An 11974-nucleotide genomic window follows, 5' to 3' on the forward strand; every position below is an offset into this window, starting at 1 on the left:
GCGCCCCAGGGTCCTGGTCGTCACAGTAATGTCGCTTTCCTCACAGGGAGAGTGATGCTATGTTTGGAGGCAAGAAAAGATAACTGTAACCAGGTACCATGAACATGCAACACATTCACACTCTAGGCCACCACGGGGAGCTTTTGATCCTATTTACTAGCTGACTCCCCATATATACAGAGGTTGGACAAAATAATGGAAACACCTAATGTTTTGGCATCATAATCTTCGAACATGTGATAAACACGCAAACCTTGACATATGGTAATGTTTTGTAGTTGATTATTTGTGTTATGTGATATGTGTATGTAAATTAACTGTTTGTTTTGCATAATTGTAAGAACATTGATGAGAACCTGATACCAATGGCAGACCTCTCAGATTGCTCCAGTTTGTTGATGTCTTTTTAAAATGTGCCCGAAACTGGACACAGTATTCCAGGTGAGCTCTGACCAAAGAGGAGTAGAGGGCAATAATGACTTCACATGATCTAGACTGTATGCTTCTGTTAATACATCCCAGAATTGCATTTGCCTTTTTTGCTGCTGCATCACACTGTTGACTCATGTTCAGTTTATGATCTATTAGTATACCTAAGTCTTTTTCACATGTGATGTTGCTTAGTCCTATTCCTCCCATTCTGTATATGCTTTTTTCATTTTTATTGCCCAGATGTAGTAATTTGCATTTTTCCTTGTTAAAAGCCATTGTTAGTTGCTGTCCACTGCTCCAGTTTATTTACTGTATATGTTTTTGAATCTTCTCTCTTCTCTTGTATTAGCTATCCCTCCTAGCTTTGTGTCATCAGCAAATTTAATTAGTGTACCCTCAATTCCTTCATCTAAATAATTGATAAAGATGTTGAATAATACAGGGCCCAGGACAGAGACCTGTGGTACCCCAATTGAGACATTCTTCCAACTGGATGTGCAGCCATTTATGACAACTCTTTGGGTCCGGTCACTAAACCAGTTATGAATTCATCTAACAGTTGCCTTGTCCACTCCATACTTAGTCATTTTTCAATAAGGATGGTGTGAGATACTTTGCTGAAGTCAAGATATACCTTATCTACAGCATTTCCCTGATCCACCCAGTCAGTGATTCTGTCATAGAAGGAAATTACGTTAGTCTGACATGACTTATTAGTTACAAACCCACGCTGACTCTTGTTAATAACTTCATTCTTATCTAGGTGCTTACATACATGTTGTTTTAATAATTTGTTCAAAGATCTTTCCTGGTATGGAAGTCAGACTCACTGGCCTAAAGTTCCCTGGGTCCACCTTCGTCTCCTTTTTGAAGATGGGTACAACATTTGCTCTTCTCCAGTCTTCTGGGACTTCTACTGTTCTCCACAACGTGTCTCTGCAGAAATCACATCCACAAGAATTTTCAAAGATTATGGAGAGTGGTTCAAAAATTTCTTCTGCTATCTCCTTCAGTACTCTGGGGTGTAATTCATCTAGACCTGGAGACTTGAATTCATTTATTTTAGCTAAGTGTTTTCTCACTATATTTCTGTTTATAGACATCCTGGATTCTTCTATTCCTTTAATAGGACAGTGAAGATGAGTTGATGTTACATTTCCTTTCTGAGAGAAAACAGATGCAAAATAGGAATTTAAAAGTTCAGCTTTCTCAACATCCTTTCATACCATTTCATCATTTTCATCCTGTAAAAATCCTATAGCATTTTTGACTTTTCTTTTACTTTTGACATATCCCCCAAATCCTTTTTTATTTCTTTTGATGTCTCTTGCAAGCCTTAATTCCAATAAACCAATTGGTCGACTGTGGTTTCTGGGGCCCACAGGGTAGTTGACCCTACGGGCCCACCCTACAACTATATGCAAATAACTGTTAGCCATTGTCGTGACAGTTCAGGTAATGAGCACTGCGTGCCCGCTCCCCTGCGGCTCTTTTTTGCTCTATCTCTCTTGTTCACAACAAGAGCCTCGTGGGGATAGAGCCGAGATCTCATTTGGCGCTTGTGCCGCCTCCTGGTGCCATTTGTCCCTGAAGGCGGCCGGAGTTCTATCTGCGCATGCGCCCATGCCATTTTTATGAAGACTGCCGTCAGCTGAATCTGCAAGAGCGCCATCCACAGCAAGGACGGCGTCAGCCCAAACTTTAAATGATGAGGATGATGAATAGAGCTGAGGTTGAGCCCTCTGAGCCGAAGACCCTGCCCACAGTCCCACCCACAAGTTCCGCCCCAAAACACGAAGAGATGAGAAAAACTAAATTCATCATGGTGGTTTAACGTAAACTGGGCTGCAGATTTTTACATTAAAGGTATGTGTGCCACAATACATTTCACCTGAATGTGTGTCCAAACAGAAATCGCAATCACATCCATATTTCGTGACTGCCCTTTGCCTTCAAAACAGCATTATTTATTGTAGGTACACTTGTCACTTGCGCACATTCTTTGCAGGAACTCAACAGGCAGGTTGTTCTAAACATGTTGGAGAAGTAACCTCAGATCTTCTGTGGATGTCGCCTGTGTAAGTCCTCCTGTCTCTTCATGTAATCCCAGACAGACTGAATGATTTGAGATCGGGGCTCTGTAGGGCCGTATCATCACTTCCAGGACTCCGTGTTCTTCTTTGCACAGAAGATAGACCTTAATGCCATTGACTGGATGTTTGGGGTCATTGTTCAGCTGCAGAATAAGTTTGGAGGCAATCAGACGCCTTCCTAATGGTGTTATATGATGGATAAGTATCTTCCTGTATTTATAAACAGGTACATTACAGGTGATGTCTTCTTCATCTGAGTCGTTCTCTTGGTCTTCTCTTCCATCTGATCCACACACCTTGATGACTTAATGTCCACAGTTGTCTCTACAGACTCCCCTTTGGTTCACCCTTCTGTAACAAATCCCAACACGGTGTCATTATAGTGCCTCATGAATAAACATTTTTGCCCATGCTCTGCCTCACTGTGCTCCCTGCACAAAATATGACCCCCTACACTGTCCTTATTATCATGCAAGTCATCCACACTATGCTCTTGTATTAAATATTGCTCCCCTTATAAACTACAACCTCAACACCATCACCCTATGAACTATGGCCACCACTCCACCCTCTATTACAAGCTACGGCCTCCTAACCACCCCACCTTGTGAACTGTAACTGCCCACTGTCTTCCTTTAAGAACAATAACTCTCACACTGCCCTCCCTTATGCATTATGGCCTCCACACTGTCCCCCCTCATGAACTATAACTGATTCATTGTCCTCCGTTATGAACTATAGCACGACAGTGATAAGGTTGCCCACCAGGGCCGTGGGGTACTCGGTACCGGGTCCGGTACTCACAGGGGGATGTCACGGTGGCGGCGACCCGGTCCATGGCCCTGGGTGCCCATGTTAAAGGGAAAGTCTTTAAAGGGGTTTTAGGAATAAAGTTTGTGTTCGTGACGCCACCTGTGGTTTTTGCTCAGTAGGGATCGACGCTGCTTAAAGGGGTCCCCTGGGGTGATGTTACTACAGCAAGATGATGACACTTCCCACAGATGAAGCGGGGTCCCCAGGGCTCCCAAGGTGTATGGCACAGATGGTGTGGTGGATGGTATGGCAAAGAATGGAGGACACAGGTTTGCAGTGTTTACCTGGTTTACTGATGGTAGCAGTCAGCCTCAGTCCAGGGTACCAAGTGGAGAGGTAGCCGTGGTCCGGCCGGCTTAGAGGCAATAGGGGATCTCTATCCCAGGTGAGGTTCGTAAGCCTTTCCTACTCGCTTTACGTGGTGAGGTCCCTGGTGCTTGTAGCTTGCTGGCAAAGTCCTCTCTCTCCTGTCCTGAGACAGATGTCTGTACGATAGGCAGTGTGAGCCATTTTATAAGGTCTCTATCATGACCCGGGCTCTCAGGTTACTGCTGCACCTCAGACTTGGTGTGGGCAATTGACATACAGTCCTATGCCCTCCGGTTCTGTTGCGCGTCCAGGAGAACAACATGACGTCGGGCTCCCGCTGCCCGGTTTCTGCGCTCTGGCTCTGAGGGTATCCGGTCGCTGTTCCCCTCTGAATCTCTTCCTCCACTGTACTCCTTTCCTCTTTAGCTCCTCTACAATTCAACCCCTCAGGTTATCTCTCCTTCTCTTTTCCAGAGGCTGCAGCTCCTACGTGGCTGCTCGGCCTCCCCGTCTGTTCCAGACGTTCTTCTCTTATCACTCCCTCCAGGAGACTCACTAGCTCCTCCTCCAGACCAGAATCATAAAGTTGGGGAAGCTCCCCTGAATCCGGGTTCAGAGCTCCCCCTTCTGACCTGGATTCAGAATGTGTTCAATGTAACTGCTTACCTGGTAAAGAGAATCCTCCTTGCCTCCAAGCATGACATCACCCTCCCCGAAGGGAAGGCAACATCACTGCAACAACCAGTTACCTGGGGTGTCACAGTGACCCCATTCTATGTTGTCCCCGCTCAATTGTCCCCTTACTGTCCCACCCATCCTATCCCTTCCACATCCTGTTCTCTCTCAACAGTGAAAAAAGAAATGGAAAAATAAATGGCACTGTCTTCTGCTTCAAAAGGAGCACTCACCTTCCCTGCTGTAGTTGTCGGCCTTGCAGCACAATGCCAGTGACATGACAACAGGAACTCATCACTCATCACTCAACTTGTAGCACTGCTGATATATTTTAGTTGTAAATACGTACAACTTTATCCACGAAGCAAGGAACCAGGTCGACATCTTCTTTTCTATGGGTTTGCCGATCCAGCTGTCATTTTAGAAACCAGTTTGGACAAAGAGGTGAGAACTGGCACAATCCCTTCCTGGCTTTCAAGTGATTTTGTGCCCTGTAGCACCATGTCCATTTGAGGTCCAGCATAAAATATTAAAGTGTATAAGCAGTGAAGTTCTTCACCGCATCAGATTGGAGCGAGCAGCAGATGATTCTGTATCAGTTTTACACATAGCTTTTCTTGTACAAGGTGAGCACATTTCTTATCACCGAGATCGGCGTACTAATGTTTATCTCGTGAAATCATTGTTTCTTACCTGATGGAGATCATCACAGCGTCTATCGCTGGTGGATTAGGCAATAAATAAGAATGTAATAAAATGATGAATGATCAAGGCAATTTCCTGCCAAATTGTAACTGTTGGGTGTGTCTGAATCATGCCCAGCTCTGCGAAATTTCATGATCTTCTTCTAGTCAGTAATAAAAACCAGGAAGAATTTGTGGACTTGTTCGCGCAGCTGAATATTAAAGACGCCAATTTCAGAAAATTAATTGAACATATGGTTTAATTCTCGACACGTGAAGTATAATACACTTCTTCCTCAGGAAAAAAACATACAGTATGTCTCCATCTTCGCCATTCTGTCAGTCTGTGAAAATTGAAACTTGTCATCGAAGTCCAATATTTTTGATGATGGACTTTTTGACTTGCATGGCCGAGTTTGATTCGATTTATGGATGTAAATTGTGCATGCTGTGATTTTTTTTCCTAGAAAAGCTTGGTCCGAGGAAAAAAATCAGACATGCATGGCCCCATAAAACATCATTGATCTGAGTGACCATTATATAGTATGCAGCATCATATGTGGCCATTACATAGTATGCAGCATCATATGTGGCCGTTATACAGGATGAGGCACTATGTGTGGCCACTATATAGTATGGAGCATCATATGTGGCCATTATACAGTATGGAGCATCATGTGGGGCTATTATACAGTATGGAGCACTATGTGTGGCCATTATACAGTATGGAGCATCATATGTGGCCATTATACAGTATGCAGCATCATATGTGGCCGTTATACAGGATGAGGCACTATGTGTGGCCATTATATAGTATGGAGCATCATGTGCGGTCATTATACAGTATAGAGCATCATATGTGGCCATTATACAGTATGGAGCATCATGTGGGGCTATTATACAGTATGGAGCACTATGTGTGGTCATTATACAGTATGGAGCATCATGTGCGGTCATTATACAGTATGGAGCATCATGTGGGCCCATTATACAGTATGGAGGATCATATGTGGCCATTATACAATATGGAGTATCATGTAGGGTCATTATACAGTATGGAGCTCTATGTGTGGCAATTACACTTTATGCAGGACTATGTAGGGCCCATTACACCCTATGGAGTACTATATGAGGCCCACTACACTGTATGGAGGACATTTTGTGCACATTATACTGTATGGAAGGCAATGCAGGGCCCCTTTATACTGTATAGAGCACTATGTGGAGCCCATTACATTTTATGGACCACTATGTGAGGCTCATTACACTGTATGGAGGACAATGTGGAAACATTGTACTGTATGTAGGACATTTTGTGCACATTATACTGTATAGAGAGCTGTGTGTGGATTACCTTTGGAGAATCACGCTGTGATGGGGTCATCATTCTTTGTTCGGGGAATTGAGGGAGAGGATTAAGTAGGGTCATCATACTGTGTATAGAGGAATTGGAGCACTCGCTAGGGCCATGGGATACCGGGCCGGTTCGTAAAGGGGATGTGTCACGGCAGCAGTAACCTGGTTCATGGCCCTAGGCATCCAATAAAAGATGATAAAAGGGGAAAATAAAGTGTATTGGGAAATAAAGGTTATGGGATAAAATGTTCGTGATGCCACCTGTGGTAGTCGGCAAATGTGAGATGTTAGCCGACGCTGATTGAAGAGACCGCTGGGGCTGATGGTGATGCAGCAGAGTAGGTACAGCTCTCCACAGGCAGAGCTTAAGTCCCAGGGCACTTAGATTGTAATATGGTGGTGTTGGCTGTTGTGGTAGTTGTAGTGCAGGGTGAATGGTGTAGTAAATAAGTGTGAGGACACAGCGGAGTGCAGTTTCCAAAGCTTTACTCACAGTTCATAGTTGCCCCAGCCGGGGTGCTGTGTCCTCCAGGTCTTTGGTCCAGCCAGCTCTCAAGCAATTTGGGTGCACTTTCCAGAACCTTTTTTCATATGTCCTTTCCTGGCCGTCTCTCTGCACTGGCTTCACCTCTCCTGCCCTGTGCCTGCCACACAGTGTCCCAAGCCAGCAGCCTCAGATCTTATTGGGCGGTGTGCACTAAATCCCCCTGGCTGCCTTTTTAGCGAATGTGTGCAGATGTGGCTGTGCTTCTTACAAAAGCCACAGCCTCCGGTTATCTAGCTGAGTCCTTAGTTTGTCCACTAGAATGGGGCTGGTCCCCTGACTGCCATCTGGTCCCTCCACTGACCACACTGGCGAATATGGGCCCCACGGATGGATCTCTCACTATCCGTGCCCCTAGGACCCCTTCTGTCCTTCTGAGAGCTTCCTTCTGCTTCTCCCTCTCACTTCTATCTTCTGTCTGTCAGGAGCTGCAGACCATCACGTCTGCTCAGCTCCCCTGCTCTCTCAATCTCTCTAGCCCCCTCTGACAGGGAGCTCCTTCTTAGCACATCTTACTGCTTCTCTGTCCTTTCTCAATCTGACCAACTTTCCCTCCTAATTAGCTCCTCCCTTACTCTACCTACCCCACCCAATCCATCAACACCCTTTCCTATCCAACCTGAGATGAGACCTTCCTCCCTTAGGGTACGTCCAGGTACCCTGACTGAATAGTCTAATGTTATATGTAGGTGTAGGGTTCTGTGTAACTGAGAGCGGAATACCACACCTCTGGGTGAGGTGCAGTACTCTGTGGTGACTGGACCCTCGGGGCGCCACATAATACTGTGTTTATGTATCCTTTACATATTTATATCTGGCCATTGGGCCATATGCTTTTTACTGCTGTTACAAAACATTATATTATTCCACTGTTTTTCTAATCTAAAACCTCTGTACTCTGGTTAAATTGCCGCGTTGGCACTTTGCGATAAATAACTGGGTTTTACATTGCAGTTTCCATACTTACTTATATTACTGTGGGTGTATAGGGATGTTTAAGTCACCCCTACGTACCACCGGGAAGGCCCCTACTCAGCTGGGCCAAGGAACCTGATTGCTGTGTCTTTCACCGTTTGTCAACATGGGGGACTTCTGTCCTCCTTTTGTAATGAAAAGTGGTCAAGCAGGTGCACGACTTTGCTGTTAATTCTATAAAGAGCTCCCATCAATCTAGATGCTGTGAATAAATGATAACGTCTTCTTACCAAAATACGTCTTTAATCTGGTTTAAAAAACCAAACAATTAATTATTCTTGACTTAGTTGTGAGATTGTTTAATAGATTTCCTTTAACTTTCCTTACTGGCCAGGCGGTGCCAGATATGGTGTCATGCAGATTCTGCACCTCAACCATCTGAAGTTCTTGAGGATGGCCACTGGACACAGGAGAATGAAAAAGATCAGGAATACATACAGTATCTTTTTAGTTTTTGTTTTTATTTGGGGTTGTGGTGAGGAAGGAGAATATATATATTTCATATGGGAAGAAGGGTTTAGGTATAGGGTATAGATGGAGTTAACTTTCTTTGGCTTTCTGATTTTTTGTTGACTTTCTTCTAGCATTTTCTCCGCACGCTCTTCCTCCTATTCTGCTGTAGGCCAACGGTTGGTACCATGAGTTGCTCTTCTGAGCTTCATGAGGACTTTGGTAGATAACAACTCTCCATTACCAGGAGTTTTTAGTCGTAATCTCCGCTTGGAGAATTCACGTTGTCCACCATGTACATAGCCTTCAGAAAAACATGCAGGCCATGAGCAGGAACATTTTGTGCACTAATGTATTTGTAATGCGCTCTAAAGAGAAAAAATATACAATTACTAGGAAAAGTAAAGATATTTAACACAAATAGATAACACAAGTGCCAACCTGCTTGGCCATATTGTAGGAAAGACTCAATGGACAAATGCCACAGAGCGTTGGAGATTGCACCAACTAGAAGACGTAAAGTATCTCCATCACCCAGGCTGATTCTTCTTATTCACTGACCCAGTAATTTCTAGTTGCACCCCTGACAGTTACTATTTACTGTATATGTAGTTTATCCACCTCTGTTCCCCCACATTTATGAAAAAGGGATGTTTGAAGACTTTTCAACAATTGTGTTCAGTTACGAATATAAAGACATGCATGTGTATGTTTCTCTTGTCTGGAAGCTCAGAAAGTTGCGGTAACGTCAATCCGGCCATAACCACCTGTGACTTCTAGCAAAATGTCATATTTTTGCTAAGTGATTGTGATGTAAAACTTACCTGTGGAGTCACAGAATTTTTCAGACCTCTCAGTCCTGGAATATCGATCCTCGTCCTGACAGATATGGAGACGACGGGCACAGGTTGCGCTCAGTGTTTTACTTCCAGTTCTTTGTACAGAACCAGGAACCTAAAGATGAGAAATGAAGAATGAAAATGAATGAAATCTGCTGTTGTATGAAACAGAGCGGAAAATGCAGTCCCTTCCATAGCTTGATCAGTCAGTTTACCAGATCGAGTTCCGTCTTCTGGAAATCCACAATGTAAGATGTGGACGATGTAATATCTCTTAGGAAGCAGCCGTGGATGTTACACAAGGTCTGAAAATAATGGAAGATCATATAGTAAGCATGAGATAATGTCTCAGAACCAGAGCTGGTTTTAGACAAAGTGGGGCCCTGGGCAAAAGTTTAAAGTGGGGCCCAAATGCTCACATATTGCACATCACACAGAAACATTTGGGTTGTAGTTACATGCGCTGAGTTCAGGCTACTAAACGAGCGCAATCAACAATATTGAAGTTGCTTGACGCTTGTTTCCCGGCCTCGTTATACCAGCTGAGGAACAATGATGGGGACAGAACCATCACTAATAGATTAATCGGTCTCCATACAGTATCATGTTATCAGTATGATGCTGGTATAGTTGAATGCGGGGTGGTCGGGGGCAGCGCTGACTCAAGGGTGCCATAGCGGCCACGTGTTGTGCCTTTATCAGCGGCAAGGGCCCTCGGCAAATGCCTAGTCTGCCTGACCCTAACGCCAGGCCAGCTCTGAGCACACAGAAAATGTACGGGGACAGGACGTGTACAATATGAATTACTCTAATGGCTGAGGGTGTGTACCCGCAAAATTCATAGCTATGGTCTTGATACTTAATATAAAAGTCTTTAATAAAAATATAGAACTCTATATAACTTACTGCTCCTTTCCAGTGGAGGAGGAATGGTAGGAGGAAGCATTGCCTGGCACTGGAGCCAGGACGGGTAACACATTCATAAGTGTTTTATGCGTCTCCTCTGCTCGGAGAAAGCACATTTCCTCCACCGCTAAAACCTTCAGAAACACACGCAGGCCTGGAGCATAATCTTTATGAGAGTTTTATCCTTCATTGTGTTCTGTGAATGCGAATAATCAAAATAAATTTTGGCAATACGCTTATTTTATATATTAAGGAAATTATTACTTTATAAATATGATTATGTGAAGTGAATCATTACAGAATAAGATAACTGTCTATTTCCTTTTCTAAGTCGTTATTTCATTTAATACTGGTTTATAATGATCTTACTCTGCCATCCTTTCTAATGCGGTGAGTAGCTAAGAATTTTTTTTGTAGGCTATATGTTTCCTTACATGTATAAATGATGGGTACGCTGCTACAATGAACATATAAAGAACATATACACTTACATTTGGTAATGGAAGAAATAAATTGCTTTTGTTTGATAGTGCAGCCTGGATTTTATTTCTGCAGGTTTTGTTGGATGTTTCCAGATTCTGGTCTTATATCTGGAATATGGGTGGATGGAGTATGATGTCAGGAGATGGAGGGTCCTCATCTTATGCGGTGTTTTGGATGAGAAGTTTTCCTCCACATTTACGGCAAAATGCCCTCTGTTCACCGATTTTCGTGAAACGGCCGACTCTAAGGAGACAGAAAGAACATGGATGGGCAGTCAAAAAAGGGGAGAAATATCAGTTACTGGAGGAGGGGAATGGATTATTCATGGAAAATTAGATCTCAATTCTTCCGTGGTCTCCTAAATTGCATTAATGCAAGTTCTTAATAACTATATAAAAATAAAATATCTCCTTACCTGTTTCCACACCCTACACACATGTAGTTGTATGGGTAATTAATGTCATATGAATGATACGTGCTCACAGGTGGCAATTCGGAGTGAACATGGATGACCTTTTCGGTGTAGGATCTCCAGAGAGGACCATGTCCATCATTTTGTACTCCCTCAATGTGCCAGCAGGCGACATGGCACAATTCATGTGCCAGTGCATCTCTAAAGATAGAAAATATATAATTGCTATAAATTAAGAAGATATTTTACATCTCACGTGCCAACCTGCTAGGCCATATTATTAGCCATAACCTGCAGATTAACCCCATATCGGCAGTTTTTTTCACATGACAGGTTTTCTTTAATAATCCTGTACTTCTATGAAAATGTCATATTTTTACCAAATGATCGTAATGTGAAACTTACCCGCGGAGTCGCACACTTTGTCAGAGAGTTCGACGGTGGAATACTGATCCCCGTCCTTATAGATGTTAGTGCAGAAAACACATGTTGCCCTCAGTCTTTTGCTCCACGTGAATCGTATTTTGGACTCAGGAAGCTAAATATGAGGAATGGAGAAATAAAACATATTATAACTGTAATTCAATCAAGAGCAGCAGAAAATGAAGTCCCTTCTAGGACACTACAAGAGGGAGGCATGACTACTGGTTCTAAAGACTCCCGAGGTGACTGCTAGCTCCTCCGCATCAGTATAACAGTGTATTTACATGGTGAAATAGTAAAGGTTATTGAAGATTTATTACACAGACGTCTACATGAAGAGTTACAGAGAGCAGAATATAGATGAGAATTTACGACCCGGGGGATTGTAATATTTTACCTCGTTCTCAAACACGGTGGTGTTGTAGAGCTTGATCAGCCGTGTAACCAACTCGTGTTTGGTGTTCTGAAAGTCCTGAACGTATGGAGATGCTGGGGATGTGATGTCCTCAATGAAACAGCCTTGGATGGTACAAAAAGGCCTGGAAGAACAGAAGATCATACATGAAGCCTTAGGTCACATC

Source organism: Ranitomeya imitator, chromosome 4 (assembly GCF_032444005.1).
Source record: "Ranitomeya imitator isolate aRanImi1 chromosome 4, aRanImi1.pri, whole genome shotgun sequence".
Taxonomy (NCBI): Eukaryota; Metazoa; Chordata; class Amphibia; order Anura; family Dendrobatidae; genus Ranitomeya; species Ranitomeya imitator.